Source organism: Felis catus, chromosome X (assembly GCF_018350175.1).
Source record: "Felis catus isolate Fca126 chromosome X, F.catus_Fca126_mat1.0, whole genome shotgun sequence".
In the NCBI taxonomy this organism is placed as follows: Eukaryota; Metazoa; Chordata; class Mammalia; order Carnivora; family Felidae; genus Felis; species Felis catus.
Genome location: NC_058386.1, coordinates 119,200,303 through 119,216,504, shown reverse-complemented (window position 1 = coordinate 119,216,504; position 16,202 = coordinate 119,200,303). Strand labels below are relative to the sequence as shown.

The 16,202-nt window shown below is 50.0% G+C and overlaps 1 long non-coding RNA gene across 8 annotated transcripts in view; it reads left to right on the top strand.

Moving 5' to 3' along the window:
* The window catches only part of LOC109496635, a 105,109-nt gene that overhangs the window by 85,886 nt on the left and 3,021 nt on the right, over positions 1 to 16,202 (top strand). For 6 of the 8 annotated variants that reach the window (XR_006593047.1, XR_006593049.1, XR_006593045.1 and 3 more), the window contains one exon: positions 15,672 to 15,951. This is a non-coding gene — a long non-coding RNA (uncharacterized LOC109496635). Of the gene's footprint in view, positions 1 to 1,258; positions 3,086 to 14,704; positions 14,795 to 15,671; positions 15,952 to 16,202 lie in introns of those variants that run through there. The other 2 variants (XR_006593048.1, XR_006593050.1) reach the window with 2 other exon arrangements.

Here is a 16,202-nt window from a genome sequence, read left to right as displayed (position 1 = left end):
GAGAGGGAGGGAGAGAGGGAGGGAGGGAGGGAGAGAGAGAGAGAGAGAGAGAGAGAGAGAGAGAGAGAGAGAATCCCAAGCAGGCTCTGCCCCATCAGCACAGAGCCCAACGCGGGGCTCAAACTCACCAACTGTGAGATCAGGACCTGAGCCGAAATCAAGAGTCAGACACTTAACTGACTGAGCCACCCAGGCGCACCCCCCTGAAGAAAGCCTGTTTATATTTATTTCTTTTTCTTCCTTCCCTTTTCTCCTCCTGCTCTTACGTAGTCAGGCACTAAATACTGAAAAGAAACAAAAATTCCTAGAACATGACTTGGTAGCTTGAAAGACGGGGTAAAAGATAAAAGGGGGAAAAAAGTATAGAAACAAAAAGCTGTCTGGGTGTGAGCTAAAATGGCAGATCATGGTATTCTACACGTCTGCTAAGGATGTGGCCCCAAAATTGTTTCCAAGAGGCCTAGCGGCCATTAGGAAAAGGGAGAGTCTCTACGCTGAAAAAGCCACAAGGTCCGTGAGGTACAAACGTCTCAATTATACGACAGATGTATAATTACTCTCGGTCGAGAGGCCAGGAAGTTTCCCCAGGCCTCCATCCACGTAAACAGTGGCCTTGGCAGTGTAGTCCTCGGGGTCTCCTAGCACTGTCTTTATGCGTAACATTGAATCCCACGGGGTATTGCTTAACATCGTCCTTCACAGAAGCTAATGGGGGTCGGGGCGCCTGGTGGGCTCAGTCAGAAGAGCAGGTGACTCTTAATCTCAGGGTTGTAGATTCAAGCCCCGTGGCGGGGGTGGAGATTACAAAAAAAAAAAAAAAAAAAAAAAAAGACGATGGGGTAGTATCCTACCAGAGCGCAATTTAGGAAAAGTCATCCTGCTGGAGATCTGTGTGCCTGCCTCTGCTGACATGCGTGAATCCGGGGGTATATTGGAGGAGTGGACGGATCCCGTCTGCTCCGGAAGTTCTCTCATTTAAGGCGCTGGTCATTTGAACTCTGCTTTTGACAGAGCTTGAGCAACAGAGATCTGGGGACCGTTCTCCCTGGTAAACTGCTAGAGCTCTGCCGCTCTGTGCCGCAGTTGAACTTCTTCTGTACAACCGGACCTGCGTGTTTTTCCGGCGGTGGAGCTGGGGGTCAGGGAAACCCCCTTTTCCTGCCACCTGAGGAATGGCGAGATAAAGGCCCAGGGGAAGTAAGTTACGAAACGAAAGGTAATCATAAGTAAGGATTAATTGAGTTCTCACTTCTGTCAGGCGTCGTTTGTGGTACTTCACACACAAGGCCTCCTCTCATTGTCACCATAGCCAGTTTTATGCCCGTTTTCCGTAGGGGGAGGTTGAAGACCGGAGAAGCTAAGAAATCTGCCCCATATCATACGACCAGAAAGTGATGGAGCCAGGATTTATAGCCAGCTGGTTATCACTCCAGATTCCACATTTTTAGCCACCATAATACGTGGCCCCGTCACGGGAAAGCTTCTCGCATTACCCTAAAACGGTATCTCAGAAAAGAGCGGAAGGCCACGAAACCACAAACATCTCGCGAGGACAAGTCACCTGCGCTGCTGACCGCGGTTTGCCCAAGGAGGACAGTGTAGACACTCCCAAAGATCTAGATCCGCTTCGGCCTGGTTGGCGGGGAGAGTTCTGCAGTTAAAATCAGGTGACCTAGACTTGAGTCCTTCTGAAGCAACCTTGGGTAAATTTGGCTCAGTTTCCCCAACCGCACGGTGAGGGATTGGAACTAGAACGGGGGCGCGGTTCTTAACCAGGGGAGCGTAGTCCTCTCACCTGGGAAACTTTCCCAGTACGTTGCCCGGGCCCCACCCCAAACTCGCCGCGTTCCCGCCGTGGGCTAGGTGCTGTGGGGGACATTGAGTTCACTTGTCCAAGGCCAGCTTCTCCTCCACAAAGGTCTTCATGGCTCGGCACAGTAAGAAACCGTTCTGCCTACGCGGAGGTTTGTGTTGAGTTAAAAGCTAGAGGTGCGTGTTCGAATCCAGCTACGTCTGTGAAAGCAGCAGCACCGCGGCTCTTTATGTTAAAGGACGCTTGAAGAGGGGCCGTAGGGAAGAGCTGAGGCTCAGTGGCCCAACCAAACCTCTAAGGACCCAGGACAGGCTGCCGAAGTGAGCGAGCCCCCGGCATCGACCACCAGGGTGAGCTGAGCGTGAATGGCAGCAGGGACTTTGCAAGGGGGTCTGGCCACATCAGGAATGCCAATAAAGCAGCGAGGAAGAAGGGCAGAGCCGCCGGCTGCAGTCTCGTGTCCTTGCTTGAAATCCCAGACTTGTGACTCCCCAGCTGTGTCACCCCGGGCAAATGTAGTTGACTTCTCTGAGCTTCGATTTCTGCATTTGGGACGCGGAGACAGATAGGTAGTAGCGGACTCCTGGGGCTTTATTCCAGTTTTGTCGTGTTGCGTTTTTCACTAACATTTATTGTGTCCCTCCTCCTTGCCAGGTGTTACCGTAAGTGCTTTACAGGTGTGATTTTATTGCATCTTGACCACATACCAGGGAACAGGTCCAAGTCACCCGGCTAGCAAGCGGTCAGCCAGCCGGGGTCCACATCCCACCTCACTCCCCTTCTTCCTCTCTCTGCTTAACATGGACGACAGCTCCAAATGGACAGAAGCTACAAAATTGCTTCTTTACAAGCTAAGTCCATTAAATCCTCTCCATTATGAAAATGGATTCTCTGGTTCCAGAAAGTGCTTTTTACAAGATTCATTAAACTCCCTTTCCCCATGTACGTGTCATTTTACGAGGGTGGCAGAAATCTGGCTATTAGTGCCATGGGTTTTCATAGACTCCTAGAATAACGTGCTAGAGCTATAAAGGCCCCGAGGCATTGTTTCATCTATTCCTCTCATTTTACACATGGGGAAACTGAGGCTCTGAGTAGAGAAGTGATTTAACCATGAAAAGCCACCAAGCTTGTGACCGAATCAGATTAAAAGCCCACGTTTGGGGCGCCTGGGGGGCTCAGTCGGTTAAGCGTCCGACTTCGGCTCAGGTCATGATCTCGCGGTCCGTGGGTTCGAGCCCCGCGTCGGGCTCTGTGCTGACAGCTCAGAGCCTGGAGCCTGTTTCAGATTCTGTGTCTCCCTCTCTCTCTGACCCTCCCCCGTTCATGCTCTGTCTCTCTCCGTCTCAAAGATAAATAGACGTTAAAAATTATTTTAAAGCCCGCGTTCTCTGACTCCCAAATCAGTTTTTACTTTAGCACTCACCATCAGCACACAACCTTGTAGGCAGGTACCGCTAATGACTCACTGATTCGTTCATTTATTCAAGGGGTATTTACTGAGCACTTACTTATTATGCCAAGCACCGGGCAAAGCCCAGGGGTGAGAAGAAATAGGAGGTTGTGCTGGGCTCAGATAACCCATCCCCAGTCTTGCTGAAATGAGCAGGGGTGGGGGACCACAGGCGGGGGTCGGGGGGGAGCACGGGGGACCCTGTAAAGCAGGAGTTCTGGACTTGGGCTGCACACTAGAATTACCCCAGAATCTCTTAAAAATGCGAGTGCCGAAACCGTTTAGGGACCCACCCCAGGCAAGCTGAATGAGAATCTCCGCCGTAGCGATGCGCCCCTTAGGTCGGCAGCCGCTACTCCAGGCATGTGTTGTGAAGGGTGCAGAAAGGCCGCTGCTGGTGCTCGTGTCCGACGCTAAAGCTTCACGGGACGTTGCTGTTACGGGGTTAAAAAAACAAAAAAAAAGCCCGGCTGGAGGGGCCCTGGCCCCATGGGTAACAAATCTATTAAAGCGGAGCTCACACCTTAGCACGCTCAGGAGCCGGTCCGGCCACACTGCAGGGAATCGGGTACATTCTCATTCCTTTCGCTTAGAGCCGCCTTTTAAATTCTGAAGCACCTGTCGGCGCTGAGCCCTGCACTAGGCACTTGAACGCAAGAGTGCATTAGACCCGGACCTCACTGTGAGGTAGGTGCTAGTATTTTGCCCGTGTTTCAGTTGAGGGAACGGACACTCAGGTTGATGAACTTGCTCAGGATCACAGAGGAGGTGGCTGAAGTAAGGTTTAACCTCCCTTCTGACTCCAGGACCCGTTTCCACCGTATCCTGTTGCAAAGGGAGAGCCCTTTTATGCGATAAACAGATATGCCGTTGGTCCTGTGTCCTTTCTTTTTTTTTTTTTAAGTTTGTTTATTTTTGAGAGAGAGAGAGAGAGAGAGAGAGAGAGAGAGAGAGAGAGACAGAGGATCTGAAGCGGGCTGCATGATGACAGCACAGAGCCCATTGCCAGGCTTAAACCCACACACTGCGAGATCGTGACCCGAGGCGAAGTCAGACACTTAACTGACTGAGCCACCCAGGCGCCCTGGTCCTGTGTCATTAAAATCGCAGTCGGGATGTTGATCAATAACATGTTAGACTGGTCTCTCCCCACCCGGATTCTGTTCTCTTCCTGCCCGCTTCTGGTTCATATTCCCGCCATCCCGGCCACAGGTGCTGTCGTGGAAGAGAAAGAAGGAAGGCCATTCAAGCCTCTCTCTTCCAGGAGGATGAACACGTCATCTCTTAGGAGTTTGAAATCACTTCCCATAATGAGTTTTGCCGGAGAACGGGCACAAAGATTGTGCCTTATTCTTAGCACATATTCTCAGCACGCCTTTTAATGACTCCCGTGGAACCAGTTCCATGCATGCTGTGTTTCTGTCTATACTGAACATTAGCAAGCACAAACATTCTCTACAATGGTTTGAAATTAGCAAGGCAGTGTTGAATACACTTCTGCTCTTTTGTTGTTGAAAACTAAAATATGTATTTACTTTCGTCTAAAGTCACCCAAAATTTCAGACTCCACTGTGCCTGTCTGTTTGGGCTGCATCTAAGATTGAAAGGGAAGCACACCAGTTGAGACACCCTGTACTACGCACATACTGTGTGGATTTGAGCCCGGCCTGCAAGTATTTTCATCAGCTTCTGGAAGGCGGTGGGAAGAATGATGGAAGTATTTTTATGTCATCTGTCGGCAGCCCGTTCCCACGTCCAACGTGCTCATGGAAAGCCCCTGCGAGGAAAAGCCAGCGTAGGGTGTCGGAAGAAATAAAAGGCGAACCACGTTTAATGTCGGGATTTTTATGGGTACTGCGAGGGAAAAGTAAATGTCACAATGCTGCCTGCAAGATGCTACCACTTGCGTGCCAGCTTCCCCTTCCAGCGTGACTTATCGGCAGGATTCGGTAGCCACTGAATGAGAAGCGTCTGAGGATAAAACATGCTCGAACACAGGGTGGCTCCAAACGGAGACAGACTCGGTCTTGCGACATCCGTAGTTTATATCACACCGTTGACTCTGGGGAGCAGTGGCGCGTGTGAAATCTGCCATCTCCCCCAGAGGGATTCGTGCTAGGCAGGGAGTAGGGTGGGTGGGCTGCAATCCTACTCCTCCCAACGCTCACGAGAACAAACAACCGCTATCATCTCATGCTGTTCCCCGGCGGAAGGAGGAGGCCTCCCTGCCCCGCTTGCCAGAATAAATCTGAGAGTCAAATGGCTCTTCCCAAGCTCTCGCTAAAGCCCGAGCAGATGAGGGATCATTAGCGTCTCACAAGACGATGCCGAGTTTTCTCTCCCTTCCCCAGTGACTGTTCAGGCCCGGTTTTAATATTCCGTTCACGGATGTCAGGCATCACGGAGCCTGTGTCTTTTATGAGTGTCGCGTTGATGTATAAGCGCTGCAAGAAAGGGCTCGGTGACACCCCAGCCAGGGCCACCCACGGGCGGCCGAGAACCCTCCCCAGAGAATGGCAAACTGATGCGTTCTGTCCAGAATCGTCCGGTAGCTCTGCTCCGCGTTTGCTCTGAAGGCCCGTGTCGCCGTCTGCAGACGCACGTCTGCAGCAAGGTGTTCCGGGAGGGGACCTGAGCTCGGGCGCTCTGGGGGAGAACAACCCCCCGTGTCTCCTCTGAAACGAGTCTCTTCCGCGGTCGAACCTCTCCGTGAGCGAGACGAAAACAGGAAGATCAAGCGCTCCGCGCCGATCGAAGGTGCAGGATCTTGCACGTGGGGCACGCTGGTGCTCTGAGAGGCGCACGGCGGCACCTCTGTCGCCGGTCCTCCTGCCCCTGAAGGCGCGGCGGCGTGGGCTCTGGGCGCTGCCCAGATATCTCTTGGGCGGAAAGGGCTGCCAGGCCGGGACTGCGTGCCATGGTAAGAGAGGAGAGAAAGACACCAACGAAGGGAATCTCTCTTTCCTTTTCTCGGCGCTCCGAACTGAAAATAAAACCTGCGACGCTCTGAACTGCTACACAGACACGCCAGCACGGGGGACGACACCCGCCACCACGCGCACTCCCGCCCGCTGACACGGTGGTCGTGAACGTGGCGTGACTTACCACGTGCGGAGCGCTATCACGTGCTCTGGGACACGAATTCGGCGCTGGTTGGTGGTGGTGGTGGTCTTACTGTATTAAGAGGGGCCCCCACGCCCACGTTGGAGCAATCAAAGGAATAACACGCACGGAGTTGCTCAAGGTATTTGCTTCGGTCAAGTCTCGACGGGAACGGATCAAGTCGTCGTAAGCCCTCTCGCCTTTGCACGTCAAAATCAATACAAAGAGAGAAATGAGATGTTTAAAGATGGAGGCAATTAGGATCTCGCTAACTAAGCACGGGGAACAAAGAGAAAGAATTCCAGCAATATTCTAGGCCGAATCCCTCAGCAGAGAAAAGCCGCCATCAGTCGAGGAGATAACGTCACCAGACTTCAGAAAACCTTTTGGGAACCCCCCGCCCCCCCTCCTGCGTCTTAGGCTTTTGGGGAATTGCCGTGTAATCACAGAGCCTCCGAAGGGTCCCCGGGTTTCTAGAAACCAAACGTCGGAATTAATTTCCTCTCTGCTTACCTTCTCCTGGAGGCCAGAAGCCCCCCGTTTGCCTTAGCGTGGTAGTCAGGCCGTCTGTGTTCATTCAACACAACTTCGACTGAACCTTCCCTTTTCGCCATCTGGGTTTGGGAGATGCCGTCCGGAGCTGTGATTTGTGAATGGCCGTGTCCACCAGGGTGCTTCTCACACATAAGCCTAATTCATTGCCCTGTCAATTTTCTCTTCCCGTCATCACGCTGGAGACATAGTTAGAATCCTGGAACGTGAGAGCCGGAAGGGGCCGTGGAGATCAACCAGTGCAGCCTCATTGTACACTCCCAGCTGATAGCCACGGTCCAATTTGTCACCAACGTCGCTTGTAGCACGATCGGGGCTGCCAACACTGGGAAGGTGGGACATGTTCCTCTTCCCCACACTCTCAGAGAGGCCAAGGTCGTAGCCCCTCCCCCCAGCCTGCCTCACACACGGTTTTCACTGTTTCCTTTCTGCTGCTGTGTGAGGCAGCTTATAAAGCAACAGCCCTTTGTTGCTGAGGGAAGAACAAAACCCCGGCCTCCCAGCGGTGGGGAGATTTATAAGAGCTCAAGGAAGGTCAAAAGGGTAAATTACCCTGTGACTTGTATATAATCAGCATCTTTCCGGTGTACTCCGGGATAAGGCTGATTACAGGGAAGGCAGAGGTGAAGAAAAGGGAGCATAAGTAATCACAGAAAATGAAACTGGAGCAGGTTCTGGTCCTCGTCGTTTTTTTCAGTCTTTATGCGGCGTTCTGCTAAATCCTTCGTGGAAGAGCGTTTAGGGGGAATAAACGTGAATGGTTCCTTCCAGATTTGTGTCAAAGCGCAAATAGGAAATAACTTGATATTGTGTGAGCTTTTCTCTATTTTAAGTCAAGAAAGAATACGCCCGTAAGTTGGAGGAAATGGTCTGGAACTGAGAGCCGTCGTCATTGAGGAGTCACTTCCGTTTGGAAGAAGCAGGGAAGGCTTCACGGAAGAGGTGCCAACTTTTATGTATCTTTCCCGTCTTCGTGTTTCATTCTTTGCTGTTTCCTTTCATCGATGATTTAGAGAATGAGGTTATATTTAGGTAAAATTAGGATAAGCCTGTCTTTACACTCCCCCCTCCCATCTCTCACGCATCCATGCATAGAAATCTCAAGTGCCCGTTGCATCCCGGGAACTTTCGGTCTCTAGTTAACCCCACCGTAGCGCCCAGTGTATGTTGCACCGCAGGTGCTCCCTGGGACCCAGGAAGCTCGGTGAGGGCAGAAACCTTGTGTGTGTGACTTACCCCGCTGTGTGCCTAGCACCAGTCACAGAGCCCAGCACAGAGGAAGTGCGGGAAGTGCCCGTTCGGTTGAATGAATGAATGATTACGGCACCCGTTTTTCGGAACGCCGTGTGGCTGTGATCTCGAAGCTGAGGATATATTCCTAGGAGTGTCTTCCCACACCCCCTTGACCTTTATCAGGTACACTGCCTGTCTGCCTCACCCGTGCGGGCTTCCGGTACCTGGCATGGTGTAGGCACTTGAATACTGGTGTACTGGCACAATGAATACGTTACGGAAACCACTTGGGAAAGCAACCATAGCAGACCTAGAGGTTTTAGGATACCTCTTCGCAGTACGAAACACGCGAGCCCTTTTCAAGTAACAGACCTGAGAAGGAATCGAACATAAGTCGTAAGTCAATTATGGTTCCCTACTTGAATTCTGTCAGACTATTGCCATGTGTAAGACGTGACTGGCATCCAAACCGCTTTGGTCTTCCACCTAAAAAGAACCCTAGATTTATACTAAATTCACACGCTACAGGGTCCTCCTATTCCATACGGAATCTGTACGCTCACAGGTGTCCGTACTAAACAAGATGCCAGCTGACGTTCGTGACGTGGCGAAACCGTTGGCACATTCATTCATTAGGGCATTTATAGGTGTCTTGTTGCAAGTACAGCCGTTTATTTGAAGCGAGTCATTGATCGACAAAGGCCTTGAGTGCACATGGAGAAGGATTTGACCCCTCCATTTTTCTGATACTCGATCATGTTGCTGCCGGGCTCGAACCCGTAATGCCTTCAGTCTCCCGAGCGTGACGTTCGAGGTCCTCCACCATGTGACCGCTGCCTGCCGTATCTGCCGCAGCCTTGCCGATGTCCCCCTCACCGGGACCAAAAGATGACCATGCGTTGCCCAGGTCCGTGCCTTTGGACCTGCTGTTCCCTTGCTGCCTTTTGCGGTCAGCACAGTTCTCCTCACCCTTCTCGGTCCAGCTCTGGGGTAACTTTGGCCAGGTCTTCCTTGCCCAGGCCGAGTCAGTGGCTGCCTCTCTCCCTCGGTTCCCAGCGCGCTCGGTGTACCCTCCTAGCATGCCATTTACAACTCCGCATTAGCATTCGTTTTATGCACCACTTGATCGTGAACTCCTGGAGGATTAGAGCCACCGTTTCGCACAGTGTTTAATAAATGTTTGTTACATGAATGAATGAATGAGTTAATGAGTTCATTATTTTCCTCCGCCATGGACATTAGTCAGCATTAAAAACAGTTCGTTTCCACTCGGGAATCTCTTTATTTCCATAGAGTGTAATGCGGTCTCTTAAGTTTACCAGAGGTCTGGGAAAAGGAAACGTAGTAAATGGAGAAGTATTTTTAAGTGGGCATGTGTGAGCCTTACCTTAAACCTTTTAAAGACATTGTGTTCTACTCCGGAAAACATTATGAATGAGAATGTTGAAAAAACGGTTTGTTGCATAATAGCTAGGGGTGAAAAGGTTTTCTTTTCTTTTTTTTAAAGTAAGCTCTAGGCCCAAAAGGGACTGAGCCAGCCAGGGGCCCCAAAAGGTTCTTTTCTTTAACCCTGGGAACAATAAAGTGATCACCCATATGTATGTCCCCTCCCCCACCTGCTTTGGCCAGTGTTTACCACATGAAAAAGAGACATCAAGTGCTTTCACCCAGACTTCTCGTCTCCAAAAATTGCAAAGGAAGTATTTTCATATTCACTGTTCTTGATTTTCATCATTTTATGAAGATGAGGTGAGATCTACAAATGTGGTAGCATAGTTTAAAAATAGTTCAGTTGCTTGTTGGGGCGCCTGGGTAGCTCGGTCCATTAGGCGTCCAACTTTGACTGAGGTCATGATCTCAGGGTTCCTGAGTTTGAGCCCTGCACTATCAGTGTGGAGCTTGCTTGGGATTTTCTCTCTCTCTCTGCCCCTCCCCTGCTTGAGTGTTTTCTCGCTCGCTCGCTCTCTGTTTCTCTCAAAATCAGTAAATAAACTTTAAAAAATGACGAAAATTGACAACACAAGGAACAACCGATGTTGGTGAGGATGCAGAGAAAGGGGAGCCCTCTTGCACTGCTGGTGGGAATGCAAACTGGTGCAGCCACTCTGGAAAACAGTGTGGAGGTTCCTCAAAAGATTAAAAATGGAACTGCCCTACCATCCAGCAATTGCACTGCTAGGTATTATCCAACGGATGCAGGAGTGCTGCATTGAAGGGGCCCATGCACCCCCATGTTTGTAGCAGCACTATCAACACTAGCCAAACTATGGAAAGAGCCCAAATGCCCACCGGCTGATGAATGGATAAAGAAGAAGTGTGTGTATACAATGGAATATTACTTAGACATCAAAAAGAATGAAATCTTACCATTGTAATGATGTGTGGATGGAGCTAGAGTGTATTATGCTAAGGGAAATAAGTCAGATAAATACCATACGATTTCACTCGTGGAATTTAAGAAACAAAACAGAAGAACATATATGAAAGGGGGGAAAGAGAAGAGAGGGAAACAAACCACAAGAGCCACTTAACGATAGAGAACAAAGTATGGGTTGATGGAAGGAGGTGGGTACGGAATGGGCTAGATGGGTGATGGGTACGAAGGAGGGTACTTGTGATGAGCACTGGGTGTTGTATGTAAGTGATGAATCACTGAATTCTACCCCTGAAACTAATGTTGCACTGTGTGCTAACTAAAATTTAAATTAAAAAAAATGTTTATTTATGTTTAAAGGAGATCAAGACAGAGAGTGAGTGGGGGAGGAGCAGAGAGAGAAGGAGACACAGAATGCAGAGCAGGCTCCAGGCTCTGCCTGGAGCAGGCTCCAGAGCTGCCAGCACAGAGCCCGATGCGGGGCTCGAACTCCCAAACTGTGAGATCATGACCTGAGCCGAAGTCAGCTGCTCAACCGACTGAGCCACCCAGGTGCCCCTAAAAGAATTTTTTTTTAATTTTTTTTAATGTTTATTTATTTTTGAGAGAGACAGAGACAGAATGTGAGTGGGTTAGGGGCAGAGAGAGAGGGAGACACAGAAACCGAAACAGGCTCCAGGCTCTGAGCTGTCAGCACAGAGCCCGACGCGGGGCTCGAACTTGTGAGCCGCAAGATCATGACCTGAGCCGAAGTCGGCCGCTCGACCGACTGAGCCACCCAGGCGCCTCTAAAAGAATTTTTTTAATGGAAAAAAATAAATATCTTGCTGTAGGTAAAAGTTATTTGTTCAATTTACAAAACTGTAGACATTTTCTTCATCCAAAACTTAATTTATACTTTTACTTTAGTATAACTTGAATCATGGCACAATTTGCAAAGCAAGCCATAGAATTGTGCATTTTTTATTTTTTTTAAAGATTCTGTTTTTAGGGGTGCCTGGGTGGCCCAGTAGGTTAAGCATCTGACTTGATTTAGGTTCAGGACAGGATCTCACGGTTCCTGAGTTCGAACCCCGCTTTGGACTAGGCACTGACAGTGCAGAACCTGCTTGGGATTCTCTTTCTTCCTCTCTCTCTCCCCCTTCTGTGCGCGCACTCTCTCCAAATAAATAAATAAACTTGAAAAAAAGATGTTGTTTTTAGGTAATCTACACCCAACGTGGGGTTCGAACTCACAACCCTGAGATCTAGAGTCGTGTGCTCCACCGAGCAAGCCAGCCAGGTGCCCCAGAATTGTGCACTTTTTAGATCAAAAGAGGTCTTAGGACCATTTTTGTCCAAGTGTGACAGATTTGAGGAGACTTTGATGTCATTACTACTTATGGAAAAAACACAGAGTTTTTAATCTGTCAGTTCCAGGGATAACCAAAATACACATAAAGAGTTCTCGATCTGTCTATTTAAGAATTAAGCCAGAGACCTCCACACTTAACTGACCAAGTCAGTCTTTCAGTTGTCTTTCTGTCGCCTTTACTTGGTTCGATAGTTTATAACAATCATGAATGGAGTTTGGCAACGCTAGGGTTATCAGGATAAAAGAAAACAGATAGTTCCAGAAGTTTTCTAAGTCACCAGCTACCTCTCTGCTGTTGATTCAACAACCCGTTAGCAGTTGCGGAGCAAAGCTTTCTGAATCTGTGGCCGCGTGAGGGGTCTCGGCGCTGGAGGAGAGGGGCTTCCGGCACCTGGGCACGCGTGAGTCGGCAAGGCGGGGGGCTGCCTCTCCGCGGGCTCAGGGCCCAGGGCCTCTGAAGCCTTTGCCACTGTTGGGATTTTGTCAGGCCAGAAAATCAGCGGGCAATGTGCTGAGCGCCTTTACGTAACAGAGTAAGAATAAGTCCGCAGGCCCAAGCGTTGAGCCCAGCATCCAGCCTGGACTTCCTGAGTTACTCCGGCGCCCACGTGGCCCTTCAGTCACTGAGGCGTCTTCAGCTCAGAAAGACCAAACACATCACTCCAAGACACCGTTGTCCCTAAGGCTCACCCATTTGCGCGCTACGTAAGACCCAGGATATGTGGGTCAGATGTACACACAAGACCTGTGTGTGACCCAACGTCTCAAGCTTCGGAAAGCTCCGGGCTTCGAAGGCGGTGGTGAGGTTGGCCCCTGAGCGCCTCCTCTGTGCCTGACAGATGCTTGATAGAAATCTTTGCACGGGCGGCAGGGGAGTTTCTGCTTGTACCGTGCTGTCACGACGTGACCTTTCTCATTTTACTATTTAAAGAATTTTGCTATGAATAACTGTGAAAATTTACCCGGGTGCCATTTCACGGAAATCCTCAAAGGCTTCTGAAACAATGGCATTTACAATGGAGCGATGGAGTGCGATAAAAATATCCAGATCCTGTGAATCTCTGACGTACCGTGTCAACTTTTCCAAGTTCTGTTCCCCTCAAAACGCGTCTGGTTTTTATGTTCCGAAATGGGGGAAATTCTGCTCCCTTTTTTTTTATTTTGAGAGAGAGCAGGGAAGGGGCAGAGAAAGAGAGGGATAGAGAGGATCCGAAGCAGGCTCCACACTGTCAGCACAGAGCCTGACGCGGGAGCCGATCTCCCGAACCATGAGACCGTGACCTGGGCCAAAGTCAAGAGACTGGGGCTTCATCGACTGAGCCACCCAGGCACCCCTCATTCTCACTTAGTGTGAGACCCCATATGAGAGGACAGTGGAATGGGCGATAAACAGCCAGAGAAACAAACGGTTGCAGGATGTACATAAAAAGTGATCCTAGCTAGGGGCGCCTGGGTGGCTCAGTCAGTTAAGTGTCCGACTTCGGCTCGGGTCATGATCTCGCCATTTATGAGTTCAAGCCCCTCGCCGGGCTCTGTGCAGACATCTCAGAGCCTGGAGCCTGCTTCGGGTTCTGTGTCTCATTCGCTCTCTGCCCCTCCCCCACTCATTCATATTCTCTCTCTCTCTCTCTCTCTCTCTCTCTCTCAAAAATACACATTAAACAGTTTTAAAAAAGTGATACCAGTAGAAATAACCGCCTTGGGTAAGAGGAATTTGTGCCACGCTAATCGAGTCATTGGTGTTACAGACCCAGGAGTGGTTGCATCATCTGTGAGGCCCATGGCGAAGTGAAAATGTAGGGTCCCTTGTTGAAACGTTAATAATTTCAAGGACCAGGTGTGGGATACTTATAAGCTTGAGCTGTGCAACTGCACAGGAGACACCCCCATGACGTGGGCCCTGCACGGATCTCAACCCCGGGTGGCCTGTGGGGATCGCGGGTAAACCTGAAACTTCATTTGGTGGCCTCGGGTTTCTGCTCTCCTGACCAAATCCCCGCAAGGGTCTCTCCGTCCAGAATCCGTGAAGAAGGCAGCCCTTGCTTGCTTTCCCCATTTGCCTTCTGCTTTTCCCTTAGAGAATGTGAGTATTATTAAACCACGAATCTGCTGATGATAAAGGGGGAAGGCTTTCCACGTATGGCTCTCTGGAAGGTCAATCTGGATTTCCGGCTGTGCGCGGTCTGCGGTTACGCAGGAGAGCTGATCACTTGGTTTCACCTTCTCCCTGTTGCTCTTGACCGTGAGGGATCGAGCTCCGTGTCCGGCTCCACGATGATCATGGAGCCTGCTTGGGATTCTCTCTCTCTCTCTCTCTCTCTCTCTCTCTCTCTCTCTCTCTCTCTCTCCCTCCCTCCCTCCCTCCCTCCCTCTCTCTCCCCCTTCCCCCTTCCCTGCTCGAACTCTCTCTCTCTCTAAAAAAAAAAAATACGTAGAAAATACATTTTATTTTGCAAACATTAACTCAGTGCTCCTCATAAGCATCCTGACAGGGTGAATGTGATCGTTGTCACCTTGTTTCAGATGAGGCGACTGAGGCCCGTAGAGGTTGAGTGACCTACCCAAGGGCACACGGTTGGTGAGCCGCAGAGCTGGGTGTCAGATCCTGGCATGCTGGTTCCAGAGTGCTGGCCCTGGAACGCTCCGGTGCTGAACAAACGACGTGGTATCTCCCTACACTCACCGCGTCACTGGGACGCGCACCAAAGCTCCCCAAACTTGTGTCCTCGTAACCCAGCGCCAGTCATGGCACCGTAACTACCGGGGATTAACATTCGAAATGCACAGGGGATACTTTCTAAGGCGCTGTGTAAATGTTAACAGGGCTACGATGTTTACGCCGCGTGAAAGCCTGCCCGTTATTTGTAGAATCGAGTCCAGATTTCTTACTCTGGCTTCCAAAGCCGCCGAAAGGTAAGTCAAGCCGGTCCCGCCATGCTCTGCACCGCCCTTCCCAGGCTTATCTCTGTCCGCACATTTTCAAACTTGCTGATTCCCAAGCCTTTGCCCGGTTCCAGGCTCTTGCCGTGGCCGGCCTCCTCAAAGCGGCCTTCTCGGACCCTGCCAGTCCAGTTGGCATTGATGTGTTTCTTCTCTGACCTTGACCTCTCGTGTCCCTTTCAAGGATGAGTAGCTCACCTTCCCAACCCGGTGCCGAATTCCCTGAGGGCAGGAGCCATGGCTTGGTTTGAGTGCGCGTGTTACGAGTCCCCCAGACGTACGAGGTCCCTGACGCACCGGCAGCAGCTTAGCAAGTTTTCCATGTCTCCCCGGAGCCTTGTCGTCGTGCCGGGCGCATGCTGGGCCTTCAGGAGCACTTGCGGATCTGTCTTAGATGTGCACGGCATCTGTTCGAGCGTTCGGCACACAATGAGCACTCCATAAATTGTATTTTTAGAGACAATCTGTTACCCCATAAGGACTACCAGAAATTACTCATACTCTTTGTGTAAATGGATTTATACAATTATAATGTTTAGGAGCTGAAATAAGGATGAGGGAAAGAAAATCTTGAGACTGTTTTTTTTGTTGTTGTTTCTTTTTTTTTTTTAAAGCCGAAAGGAACAATAGAACGTCTTGAGTCCAAATGTTTTCACTGCGGTGTCACAGAACAGGTGTGAGGTTTGTTGAAAATAATTCGTTATTAATGATGGTTAATTTGTCAAGTTTGCAAATGACTTACTGTTTTTCATGAATCGAAGTGGATTCCAGGTTTCCCCAGAAATAAGCTCATTTTAATTCACTTGCTTTCTTGACTGAGAAGGCTACGTCTAACTACTTTGTCTTTCAGAGGAGGAAACTGAGGTTCAGAGGTGAAACGAATTGGGCCAGTGCCACGTGGTGAGTTAGCAGAGACATCGAGGCTAAATCCTAGGGCTCCTGGTCCTTTGCTGAATCGTCCTGCCGCTGTCCTCACACCTTCCTCGGTCAGCACATCAGAAGGAATCACTGTGACTGAACACCAAAACAGAACAGAACCCGATAAAATCCAAAGTCTTACTCGCGTGGGGAGATGTTTGTCTCCTGACCAGGGATCAAGGCTTGGGAAAGACTTCTGTTGGACGGGCCAGGTAAGAGGATTTTGCGAGACTCCATATTTTGTGGCCCTTTGGTATAAGTTACTTGGGGAAATACATATTTACCTTTCTCCTCCTAAGACTTTATCTTTGCACAAATCCCCGTCTTTGGATGTTTGATTTTGTTTTAGAAACTCAGAAACAAGTCCAATTCAAAAACAACAAACTGGGGGCACCCGGGTGGCTCAGTCGGTTAAGCGTCCGGCTTCGGCTCGGGTCACGATCTTGCGGTTCGTGAGTTCGAG